Here is a 13058-nt window from a genome sequence, read left to right as displayed (position 1 = left end):
GGGGACCAGAGGGTCAGGAGGAAAACCGTGACTCACCAAGCTCTGCCTGGAGTGTGCCTGAAAAACAGTGAGAAGAGTGAGTCTGTAAACTTGGGAGGGAAAAGGAAGCAGTGTGTTCTCCTAGTAATCTAAAGTATAGGCTCCAGCCACCCTGAGCGGTCTTGGCTCTTGGTTCTTCCTGTTTTGTTTTGTTTTGTTTTGTATTTTTCCTTTGTTCTTGATGCCAGAACAGTGGATCCTCCTGGAGACTCTGGACCCACCCTTCACCTCTGCCCTGACTTACTGATGGTGCTCAGCCTATATCCGAAGGAGGACAGGATTGTCCACTGGAAACGCTTCCGCAAATGTGAAAGACTCTCGTGTTCCCGCTGCACCTGCAGCCTTTCAGAACGTTCTCTTCTGAGTAAACAGCTTGTCCCTAGGACTAGGAGTCCCATCATGCTCAGGGTCACGAGAAACGTTGGCATCCAGGGAGAAACCTGAGAAAAGAAGGGCTCTGTGGCCCAGGCAGACAGCAGTGATGGGCATCCTGTGCGGCCAGCCAGCACATCTGGGAAGGCCATCCACTTCCAACTGCAGGAGTGAGGGACAGCTCTCACCTGGGACGACAATGGCCATGGCCTGCTCCTGGCCCAAGGAGGGACTGAAGATGGAGCAGGTCACATTCCTCAAGGAGCTGTCTGTCACCACCAGCGAGGTCTCCATGCTGAACAGCCCTTCAGCATCTTCAGTGTGGGTCTCAGAGGATGCTGGGAGATTCTCCCCTCTGGAGTCTCTCCACTGCACCTGGGGCTTCGGGTACCACCCTGAAGACACGCACACCACACACACGCCATCATCTTGTGGACCTTTGATGTACACTTCAGGGACAGAGCCCGTCGCTGCAGGAGGACAGACATGAAGACCCTGGAAGCCACGTAGGCTCATGGACCCAGGAGCAACTGTGTGTCACATAAATACAGGGGGAGCCGTTCACAGGGCACATAGGGCTTGAAGAGGAAAAGCTCTACCCAGGATGGGACTAGGCTGAGCCCATATTGCAGGACAGAAGAGAGAGAGCAGTGTCCACTGTGGGGAACAGTGCACAGGTCACTCTTTAATCAAGCACAAGATCCAGAGAAATCTGAAGGATTTGAGTCTGGGAACCCTGAGCTAAAACCCATTGCTCCATCGCTCCATCATCCACACACCTGTGCCCGATAGCTGTCAGGCCCACACGAGCTCTCTTCCCAGGGAAGACGGTACCCTGAGCTTCCTTCCTTGCTCTCCTCAGTCATTAGTCTTAAACATCGACCACCCACTGGTGCATCTGATTTTCCTGATGACGTATAAACTATGATTCCACCAGCTGGTGTTGTCAAAACCCCAACAGTAGCCCTGGTCCCCAGAAGAAGGCCCAGCACATTTTAAGGGATCCACATGTAGAGTTTGGATTGAATTAACCTATGTAGGAATGCAGCACCCATTTCTCAGCTCAAAATGAAAACTAAAATAATAGAAACACAGACAAGAGACCAGAGCCACGTTACTGCAGCACCCATGTGAGCCCCACACTTAGGACAGGGAGCTCAGAGTGTTCTCCACTGCACAGCTGGCTCAAGGACAGTCTGGCCTATGAGAGAACTCTGAAAAAATAAATAAAGGGCTGAATGACCTGATCCCCTACTTTCCTCCACACACAGGTCCCCCAAGGTCTACAGGACAGAGATCAGGTAACCCACCTGCCACCTTCAGTTCCACGATGGCTTCTTCATAGAAGCGTCCCTGTCTGAAGTGGCAGATGTATATCCCACTGTCTGACACCTGGACATTGTGGATGCGCACAGCAGCCTGGCCCTGGTGGAACTGGTCCTTCACTAGCGACATCCGCCCTGAGAACTCCGCCATCTGCTCTTCCTGCTGCTCCCGCCCGTCCCGATAGACAAACACAGCTTCTGAGAATCTGGTGCGGAACCACCTGAGCTCCATGTTCTCCACACTCATGACTGGAAACACGGAGCAGGGCAGCATGGCTTCCCCACCGAGCTCGGCCACAATGGGGCCGGAGGGACCAAACACCTGGAACTCCTCTGTGGACGAAGACACAGAGGAGAGAGGACAATAGAGACACAGGTCAACACAGAGAACACACACAGTGAAGTGAAATTTCCTGTGAGCAGAAACCAAAGACTGCATAAGGTTGCCCTAGGCTCTGGGAATTGGGCACCTGTTGGGGGCCATGCAAGAGAAACAGCAAAACACCTTTAGAACTCACGGAATGCGGCCCAATGGTTAGCGCAACTGCGGTGGGTGTGCCTCAGACAGGCAGAGTCTGAGGAGCGTGTGTCCTGAGGGCACCATGCTCATGCGGAGCATCACACTGCTTGCTGCCTTCATGGACACTCGGTACATAACCTAAGAGTTGCATGAAAACCCTTAGGGGGCTCCCAGCTCCTCACTGGGAAGTGTGTTGGGCACTTGCAAAAATAGTGATACATCTTTTCAAACATTGCTACGGGAGCAGCTTATTGATGCATCCACCACCTCAGAAGGAATTAGAGACGTAGGTTGTTAGTAAGTCCATCACCCTTAGGAAGAATTTGGAGATACAGCTTGTTAGCAAATTTAGGATAAGATGTCGTTGCTCTGTAGTAGAAAATCTTGGGGAGCAATTTGAAGCTCAGACAGGCACCCTCTTGATAAGTGAGCGAGGAATGTTCTGAGGTAAGGGAACAAGAACAGTGCAGCTCAACCAGTCGTGGCTGACGTGACTCTCAGTAAAGCTGGCCTGGTGATCGAGGCAATGACTGATTTCCTGAACACATTTTTGCTCTCAACTCCCGGATATAATTTAATTAAAAAGTTATGAGTAGGTGTGCATCTGAGGATTTAAGGTAGAAATGGCTGTTTTTATATAAAAGTTTAGATTTGTGACTCTTGTAAGATTTTTTTTATAAGATTACTTTTTAAGATAAATAATAAAACAATTGATCCCATCTTTGAAACCAAACTTGCAGCTTCCAGGAAGAGAAACTGGCTGAGAAAAGACATCTTGCGTGCTTACACTTTGTTAATGTATAACAAGTTGATCATATAGGATTGTCTGTGGATCCTTGAGAATAACTTGATTTTTCACCTGTGATACATAAAATGCTTGATCCAGTCTCATTATAATCAATCACTTGAAGAAAAACAGAATGTAAGCACATTGTGATTTTTATACTGCTTGAAATTTTTTGCTAGGATATATAAGCTGTGGGGAGGAAAGTTGTTGAAGCTCTGCCTCATCAACCAAAGGCATATGTGTGTGCATACATATATGTGTACATATAAATATATGTGTGTGCATACATTTATGTACATATAAATACATGTGTGTATACATATATGTGTACATATAAACACATGTATGCATGTAAAGTTGTAGGAGCTTCCTCAAGCCCTGTTTCATGCATCAAGTGTGTAAGTGTCTTCACACTTAAGTCCTCACCGACCCTGTATCCCCTCCAGGATGACTGAACACACTGTCACAGTTGGCCCCCAACAGGCATCCATGAAAAATGGACAAGAGGCCTTCACGCCACAACAGTGAACCCCATGAATGAGGGTAGAAGCTCCCTCTTCCGCCTGCGCCCCGGCCCCAGCCACTCTGTGAAGAAATCTCTCCTGCATTCCTTCCCCAGCTTGCACGCACCTGGGCACCAGGTGCCTGTCAGGTGGCTGGATCTCAGCCCAGGGCTCAGCTTCCGTAGGTCTGGGGAGGGCACATGGTCCCACATTTGTAAAGGTCTCTGCAGATGCTCACGCCATGGTTTGTGTGGCCACACCTTGAGAACCACTGGTGTAACTGGCCTGTCTCAGACAGCACCCAGGAACCTCCCGATCCTGTTCTCAGTGTGTCAGCCCAGTCTTCCTCCACTGACCTATGTGAACTGACCTATGTGAACTGTAAAACAGATCCAGGCCCTGGAGTGAAGGGTCAGCAATTTAGACACCGGAGGCTCCTCCAGAGGACCAGGGGCAATTCTGTAACACGCTCCTGGACTCTGTGGGCATCAGGCACGCAGGTGTCACACAGACATGCATTCTGGGAAAACACCCAACACCGGAAATAAAATTCATAGAGCCATAGCTGCTTCTCTGAAAAACCACCAGCAGTCCAGATGACCCAATCACTTCTTGATAAAAGAGAAATGTTTTCTTTTGTCCACCTCACTCTGAGTGACCTCGAAGCTCTAAACCTGGAAGGCTGTGGTACAGGCACTGGGGGGCCCAAAGGGCTGAGTGTCACTCTGAACTGTCACTGCTGCCACTCAATAGACCAGGACTCCTGCCTGCCGTCCACAACCTAAACCTCTGCGATCCTTACATGGACTCAGAGCCACAGCCTACTCTGCTCAAGGCTCAGCCCTGACTCTGCACTTCCCACCAGGGTCACCAAAACCAACATGGCTGCTCTCACCTCAGTCCTCCCTGAGTGCTGTTGCTGATCTCTCTCCCTGGCTCACTCTGCTGCAGCCAACACTGGACTCTGAACACCTATGCCCTAGGCCAGCTCCATGGACGCCCCAACTAAGCTCCTCAGGTGGGGTCTCGCTGGAGCTCAGGCTGGCCAAGGACTCACAGTGTCCCAGGCTCAGCACTGGAAGGCTGCTGCGCGCATGCCCATCCTGGGTTTGTATTAATAAGCAGTGTACAGTGAGCACTGAGGACGCCTGGATCCCAGGTTTCAATGAGTGTCCTGCACATCTGAGCAGCAGAGCACCTGACAGACCTACTCACTGGAGGGAAGGAGGAGGAGCCAGGACAGACTCACCTGTGGATGCCCAGGGGAGCAGCTGTGCAAGGACAAACAGGCAGAGAAGATGGCGGGGCGGAGACTGCCTGCAGCAATGCCCCATGTCCTCAGAGCTGGGGAGAAAAACAGGTGAGTCACACCAAGACCTTGGGCAGCAGCCAGGAGGGGCACTGCACCCTCCACAGGGAGAGCTGGGCTCAGGGCAGGGGTCAGCCCCACAGGAGCAAACCACACCACACCCAGGCTCACAGGATGAAGGTCTCACACATCAACCCTGACAACAGCCAGGCCAGGCTCCTCCCAGCCCTGCAGAAGAGTGGGGAGCTGGGGACTCCCACATCCTCTGAGAGGAAGACATTTCTTCCCTGCCAACCCCATCCCAGCTCCTGGATGTCCAAGCTCGATCAGAAACATCTATGATACAGTCAAACTCCACCAGAAATATAGCCACTTCCTTTCTCAGTGCCCCGAGGACAGCCTAGTGTAGACAGCGTCACTCTCCACACTGCCTGTGACCCCGAGACCTACAGCCTATGCCCAGCCCCTGTCTCAGGAATAACATGGCTCCCTGTGCTTCTACCACTCAGGGTGTGAGCAACCGCCATCTGGGCAGCTTCAGCGACACACATATCTCCAAGCAGGCTGAGGCCTGCATTAGGTTGTGGAGTCTGTCCACACTTCAGTGTCACCCTAGTCCCTGCCACAGTTCCAGCCGGTTCCAGAAATTGACACACACACACACACACACACACGAATACACACACATACACACACACACACACACACACACACACACGTCCTGCAGCACAGGTTTATCCTCACAGACTCTGTCTTTAATAAAGACGCTGCTGGGTGAAGACAGGGTTGAAAAGAACATAAGTAAACCCGTGTCTGCCCCAACCGCCTGCTGCTTGGAAGGAGTGCAGGGTGTGGGGGAGCAGCCTAAAGGCCTGAGAAGCACCAACTCTTAGCACCTCTGAGCTGTCTGCAGGCTCAGCCACCAGGGAGGTGACCCGCTGGGACTCAGGGACATAATCTCACCTTTTGTCCCTTCTTTGGGCCCCAACAGTCTTCAGTGTCCACCAACCTGCTCTCGTTGCTTCTTCCAGCTTTGAAAGGCTGTGGCTTCATGAGGGACAGCTCAGGGCTGCAGGGGACCCACCAACACCAAACCTTGGTTCAGCCCTGCTCCAAGATGCCCTCAGGGCGCTAAGCTCTGCTCAGAAAGCTCTGGTTTCCACATCTCCAAGAAGCAGAGCCCGGGCTACCTTGTCACGGTCTCTACAGAGACTTTGACACTTCCTACTCCAGCAGGGCCCTGCCAGCCAATGGAGCGATTGCAGTGTCAGCCACCACAACTGAAAGTTAAGCAATGTGACCAGGATGTGTATGATCCCACACACTCTATCAGGAAGAGGTCAGAGTTCACCTACCTCCCCCACCCGCACCCCCTCATGCCTTACCCCACCCTCAGCCCCCACCCCTCACCCCTGCCACACCTACCCTGCCCGATGGGGAGACTTTTGAGGCTACACACACTGTGGAAATGTTAGCCATGACAGAAAGGAGAAAAAACACTTTACTGAGTCCCATTTTAGCATCAGGAGCTGGGCTGTGCACATCAGAGGGATGTCACCTCCTGTCAGGACTGCAAACACAGATGACGTCATAAGCCCAGCTCTAGCTCCAGTAGCTACTAAGCTGAGGGGAAGGTAGGTCCTGCAGACTCTGTCCTCCCTGTCCTCGCACCCCTGCCTCACCCTGGCCCAGCTCCAGGCCCCACACAGTCAGCAGGCGCCTGCAAGGGACCTTGGACTCCAGGTGCTGGCACCACAGCTCTTGTCTCCTCCTCAGTCCCCAGCCTGAGCCTCCACAGGGGAGGAGGGGCAGGCAGCCCACCAGGAGCACTTCAGACAGAGAGCGGACACTGAGGAGACCTGGCTGGGATGTCCACTGTGTCCCCTCACAGGGCGTCTCAGGGGCACAGCCAGCTGCAGTGACAAGAAGCCCTGGTGAAGAAGCCCCAGGTGGCTGTTCTTGTAGACACACAGTGCTGGCTCTGTGTGGTGTGGCATGGCTGCCCTCGCAGCTCTCAGGAGGGACAGGCATAGGGTGTGGCATGGCGGCCGTCGCAGCTCTCAGGAGGGACAGGCAGGGTGATCAGGAGCTCCAGGCCACCTCAGCTCCATGGTGAGGTCAAAGTCAGCCTGAGCGATGTGAACCCTGTCTCAGAAGGTGGGGCCTGGCTGAGGTGGCACACATGGTTAATACCAGTGACAGTGGAGCAGGGGCTCCTGACTCAAAAACCAAAAAACAAAACAAACAAACACAAAAAGGCTGTGTGTGGTGACACACACCTTAATCACAGCACTCAGGAGGCAGAGGCAGGTGGATCACTGTGAGTTTGAGGCCAGTCTAGTCTACAAAGAGAGTCCATGACAGCCAAGGCTACACAGGCAAACCCTGTCTGGAAAAGAAAGAAAGGAAGGAAGGAAAAAAACAACAAAAGAAGGGTTGACAATAACATTACGATAAAGTAGATTTTAAAAAGTGTTACCACCAAGCCTCACAACCTAGTGTGATCACTGAACCCACATAAAAGTATAAGGAAACAACTAGCTCCACCAATCTTTGACCTCCATATGGAACACATGACATTAGCACATTGGCTCCCACTTGACTGTACTCTCACACTCATGCACTCATACTCACACCCATGCACACATACCCACACCCACGCACACATACTCACACCCATGCACACATACTCACACCCATGAACACATACCCCCAATATTAAATGGAGTATTCTGTCGATGATGCCCCCGACCAGCAGGAAAGACACCAACACCGGGAACTCTTCTTGCCGCAGTTTTATTCAGGATCCTGGACTACAGGAGTGACCCCAGGAAAAGCTCCCACAGAACCTTTATAGTGTGCCTGGTCCTATCAGAGACTGCCACGTTGTCGCTCTTGATTGGTGCGTTCCAATCACACCACCTCACGCTATGCCTTCAGGGATGCGCATAAGGGGCTTGCTCACTGCGCATGTGCAAAAGGGGGCGCATTGCGCCGGGGAAGCAGCAGGGGGCACTGCTATCTGTGGCTCTCCACAGTTCCCCCTTATTCATTAAATTTTGAGCAAGTGGCACAGAGAATGCCTGGTAGGTTGTCCCCCCTGCACTGGAGAAATAGGCTGACAAGATGGTTGACCATTGGCCATGTAGCCCTTCCTCAACATCTTCTCCTCCTCCTCCCTCTCTTTATTAGAAAAAGAGGTAGATGGATCCATCATATACAGGTGAGCTTGGGTCCCCTAAGGGAGCGGGCATTAACCAGAGGGGGGAAGCATTGACCTGATCCTCCTGGGGCCACATTGGCCTGCCAAGATGTCTTTTTGAGGAGGAGAGGGAGGTCCTGATCTGCTGTCTGTGGGCATCCCCAACATACAGCAAATAAGACAGTTTCCGACATCAACCTCTATGCAATCAGGTTTACTTCTCGGGGGATTCAGAGTCAGACAATCAGGTCCTCCCCCTGCGGTACCTCGTCCTACACCCCTTGAAGGTGCCCATGCCTTACGGCAGGCAATATCTGAGTATATGCCATTCTCACCATGCCAAGGAAGGGGAACGGAAGCACATTAAAATCATGGCCTTGGTCTGCCAAGTGCATGGGGGATCTATACCCGTCATTGACTACTTCTCTATCATGCCAAGACACATTTGAGGAGATTGCCCAGCCTCCAGTGCAGCAAATGCTTGCATCATAGAGGCCTGCGTGCGATGTTGGCAGGCGTGCATCCTGCATATGCACCAGAGTGCTAGGCAACTGACAAGGACCAGACACACTGTCAAAGCTCTTATTCCCGCCCACTCCTGCCGATGACAGAAGGCATTCTGGAACCACTGCGATAGCCCAGAGACGATGGAGACGTCAGTTCGTGTAGAATTGATGTGCACCATGGAGAGACGCAGTTCCTGCAGGGGACTATCCAGGCTTCTGCTCCAGTTACCTGCAAGATACTGGGAGAGACTGCTAGACAAGTTAATAATCTGAAAACATAGGCTTCCTTTAGGGGGAAAGCCCATATTTTCTGTATCAGGTGCAATCTCTTTTGTTAACGAAACATTGGTGGTGAAGATTCTTGGGAAAATTGCAGTTGTATGTTTTGGAAAACCCAACAAGATTCCCCACCTGTACTCAGGCTGTGTCATGGAGCCCGGAATGTTTCCCACCATTATCATCCAGATTCTCATCTATGGGGTCAGGCTCTGCCAGAGGCTTTGGAACATCATCATTTTTTCTTTTTGTAAGTCGAGTTAACCTTTCAGGCACCCACACTGGTTGGTCTGCATCCTGTGGAAACACACAAACAGATCCTCTCGCCCAGACCAATACTGGGTCTGGGCCCTTCCATTGCCCTGTAAGGACATCCTTCCACATGACTGTGCCTTTATAAGTAGAGTCTCGGCTCTCATGACGCTCGGCGGCCGTCATGCCAGACTTATCTAATTGAAAAAAATTTATAGTTAACATAGCCAAAGCACGGCACTCTCTAGGTGTTCTTTTATACCCTATTCCCCTTTTTTGTTTTTGAAGGCATTCCTTAAGGGTGCGATGTGCTCTTTCGATGATGCCTTGTCCCTGAGGATTATAAGGGAGGCCATGAAGTAATGTAACACCCATCTGTGCACAGAAGGAGGTAAAAGTAGCAGATGTATAAGCTGGACCATTATCAGTTTTATAAGTTTTTGGCATGCCCCAGGCACTCCATGCCCCAAAGCACTCCATGCCACAAAGCAATGATCAATAACATGATGGGATTTTTCTCCTGTATGTGGGGATGCAAATATAATACCTGGGGCAGTGTCAATCGAAACATGCACATATTTTAGCTTCCCAAATTCTGGTATATGAGTGACATCCATCTGCCAGATATGCAAGGGACAGAGGCCTCGAGGATTTACCCCCGGGGGTAGTTGAGGCCTAAAAGGAGCACATGTTTGACATTCTTTCACCACAATTCGTGCCTCCTCACTTGTAATGGCAAAGCGGGAAGCTAAAGTTTTCTCATTAACATGGAAATAAGAATGGAATTGATGGGCTCGATCCAGATTAGTCAAAGCAGTTAGGATTAAATGGGCCCGTGTGGCTTTATCCACTATACCATTACCTTCTGATAAAGGCCCTGGGAGCCCGGTATGTACTCGAATATGTTGAATAAAGAAAGGTTGAGTACGTTTCCAAATGAGGGTTTGTAATTGGGATATCAATTCTCCAATCACACTTTTCATATTAATTTCCCCTGTTATCTCTAACACTTTTACTATATTAACCACGTATTTGGAGTCAGAGAGAAGATTAAAAGATTGTGGGAATTCTTGAAAAACAGTGATGACAATTTGTAATGCAGTTATTTGAGGTGAAGGAGAGGCAAATTTCTTTATTACCGGCTGGCCTCCATCAACTGAATATGCTCTACGCCCTGTTTTAGATCCATCAGTAAAAATAGCGGGGCAATTTTTTAATGGTTGCTTAGATGTGACCACAGGAAAAATAACAGGATGCTCTGAGACAAACTGGAGAATGGGATCTTTGGGGTAGTGATTATCAATATCTCTAGTGTAACTACAGCGAAGTATTGCCCAATTATCCAGAGTATGAGAAAGTACTTTAAATTGTTGAGCTGTATAAGGTATTATAAGCTTCTCAGGCCATTGTCCAAAATATTGAAAGCTTTGATGAAAACCTACAAAGGCCAATTGTGCTACTGCATCAGGATAATGACTGAGTGTTTTTCCTGGGGAAATCTTAGGATGAATCCATAATAAAGGTGCTGATTGCCATAACACACCCGTAGGTTGCCTATATGAGGGCAAGATTAATAATCAGAATGCTACATTGGGATTCCATCTGGTAAGACTTGCAGTAATTAATCCATCCTCAACAAGGGATAAGGCCGCGCTTGCCTCAGGGGAAGAATTCTAGGGGAAGTTAAGGCAGGATCCCCAGGCAAAATATCATACAGTGGTTGTAATTGGGAATTAGTGAGTTTTAAGTAGGGTTGCAGCCATTGTATATCCCCCAGCAATTTTTGGAACTATCAGTTCTTAATGTAATTTTTTGTGGGGTAACTCTATCCTGACATATTCTTGTTCCTAGATAATCAATGATTGTAGCTTTCTGCACCTTCTTTGGAGCAATGAACAATCCTTTTACCTTTAAGCTCAGGACTAGCCGGGTGCAAGCTTGAACTAAAACCTCCTCACTCTTTGCACAAATCAAAATATCATCCATGTAATGAAAGCACTTAAGTGGAGGAAAATTTCTCCTAAATCCCTGAATGGCATCAACGACATATAACTGACACATCGTAGGACTATTAGCCATTCCTTGTGGTAACACTACTGATTCAAATCTCTGATCAGGCTCTGTATGATTTATTGAGGGTACTGTGAAAGCAAATCTCATTGTGTCTTTTGGAGACAGAGGAATGGAGAAGAAGCAATCCTTGATGTCTACCACAATAATATGCCAATTTTCAGGTAAAGTGGATGGCAACGGGAGGCCTCTTTGGACTGGCCCCATTGGCATCATCTGATTATTAATAGCTTGCAAGTCATGTAATAACCTCCATTTGCCTGATTTCTTTTTTATAACAAAGATGGGTGTATTCCATGCTGAAACTGAGGCCTGTAAATGACCTAGTTCCAGCTGTTCCCTAACCAGCTCATGAATGGCTTGCCATTTTACTGAGGGCAGAGGCCACTGGGGAACCCATACAGGTTCCTCAGTTTTCCATGTAATGGGAATTGTATCCTCAGTGGCCCCTAGGAAAAACCTAGACCCTTACGGTCAAGCTTTGGAATGCCGGCAATAGGATCTGGACGTCCCCACAAATTTTTTCCAAGTCCTTTTCCTCCAATATATCTCGTATTATTCATCATCTCCTGGGACTGTCTGCTGTAGGATTCCTGATTAGTGATTTTATATCCCATTGCATTCAATAAATCTCTTCCCCACAAGGTTATGGGGACTTCTGATACATAGGGTTGGAAAACTCCTCCATGTCCTTCTTCATCTTTCCAATTTTGCATTCTGGCACTAATATTTGGGATTTTTCTCGAAACCCAGCCCTCTGAGTAAGTGACTAGAGGTTTGAACAGGCCATCCAGGGGACCAATCACCTTTAGCAATTATACTTATGTCTGTTCCAGAATCCATAAGGCCAATGATTGCTTTTCCTTCTATTAAAAGTTTTAGAGTGGGGCGATTTTGTAAATTCATAGCCATGTAAACCGAAGCTCCTGAGGATCCAAATCCCTTCTCTCCACATATTAGATCTTTTGCCGGGAATAAATTATGACAGCTAGGAAGAATGAGCAACTGCGCTAGACAGTCACCGGGCAAAATTGTGCTCACCCCATGAGGAGATGAGATCATAATTTTTACAGTGCCTGTATAATCTGAATCAATTACATTGGGATGAGTAATAAGGCCTTGCAATGTAGTAGAACTACGGCCAATTAGTGGTCCCACTGTGTCTTTTGGTAGAGGGCCAGTGAAATCAGTGGCTACCAACTGAGGCCCCATTTGTGGGTCAGTACGAGTCTGGTGGTGGAACAGAGGTTGAGGCCTGCGCTCCCTCTAGTAGCTCTCCAGGGCGTTGCCATTCTATGGGAGAACGCAGACTCGGCCACTGTTCTGGAGCTCTGGTCTCCTCCATTGCCCCATATATTTGAGGGCCCTGAGGACGAGGGCCCCGTGTCCCGTTTTTTGGCCGTGCTCCCCTAAATCCTGCTGCTAGTGGTTGACCATTAATGTCTTTTACTGACCGGCATTCATTAGCCCAATGATTTCCTTTCCTGCATTTGGGACAGAGGCCAGGCGTACGTGGAGGAGGATTTTTGACTAGTCTAATTAATTCCCCTGGGACACTGGCATCTGAAATGTCCTTCTTTGCCGCACTTGAAGCAATTTTGAGGACCAGTAATTCCCTTTCTATTCCTTCCCTGGGCTGCCTGCATCATGGCTGCAGCCAATCCTGCATTTGATAATGGTCCTCCTATCCCTCTGCAGGTCTTTAACCACACATCTAAAGATTTATGTTTGTATGGATTTATGGCTTGTCTACACTCCTTGGCACATTGCTCAAAAATAAGTTGTTTTATCAAAGGCATTGCAGTATCTGGGTCGCCGAAGATCTTTCCAGCGGCATCAACTAATCTGGCCACAAAGTCGGCAAATATTTCATTGCCTCCTTGAATAATTTTTGTGA

At 49.2% G+C, this 13058-nt stretch overlaps 1 protein-coding gene and 1 pseudogene across 2 annotated transcripts in view; one reads left to right on the top strand and one right to left on the bottom strand.

The window, feature by feature from the left end:
• LOC311582051 (H-2 class II histocompatibility antigen, E-D beta chain-like) overlaps positions 1 to 13058 on the top strand; it is a 185637-nt gene that overhangs the window by 132832 nt on the left and 39747 nt on the right. The gene's annotated exons all lie outside the window — the stretch shown is intronic.
• Positions 1 to 13058, bottom strand: part of LOC311580746 (butyrophilin subfamily 1 member A1-like) — a 30520-nt pseudogene that overhangs the window by 3907 nt on the left and 13555 nt on the right. Inside the window, exons 2-5 of the transcript XR_014783551.1 lie at positions 4796 to 4890; positions 1722 to 2069; positions 600 to 881; positions 284 to 496 (exon numbers count right to left, since the gene is read on the bottom strand). The product of XR_014783551.1 is annotated as a butyrophilin subfamily 1 member A1-like (transcript). The remainder of the gene's footprint in view (positions 1 to 283; positions 497 to 599; positions 882 to 1721; positions 2070 to 4795; positions 4891 to 13058) is intronic.

This window comes from Acomys minous (genome assembly GCF_964271855.1).
Source record: "Acomys minous genome assembly, chromosome: 13".
NCBI lineage: Eukaryota > Metazoa > Chordata > Mammalia > Rodentia > Muridae > Acomys > Acomys minous.
The sequence above is the reverse complement of the archived record's forward strand: the minus strand, read 5'-3'. Positions and strand labels throughout refer to the sequence as shown.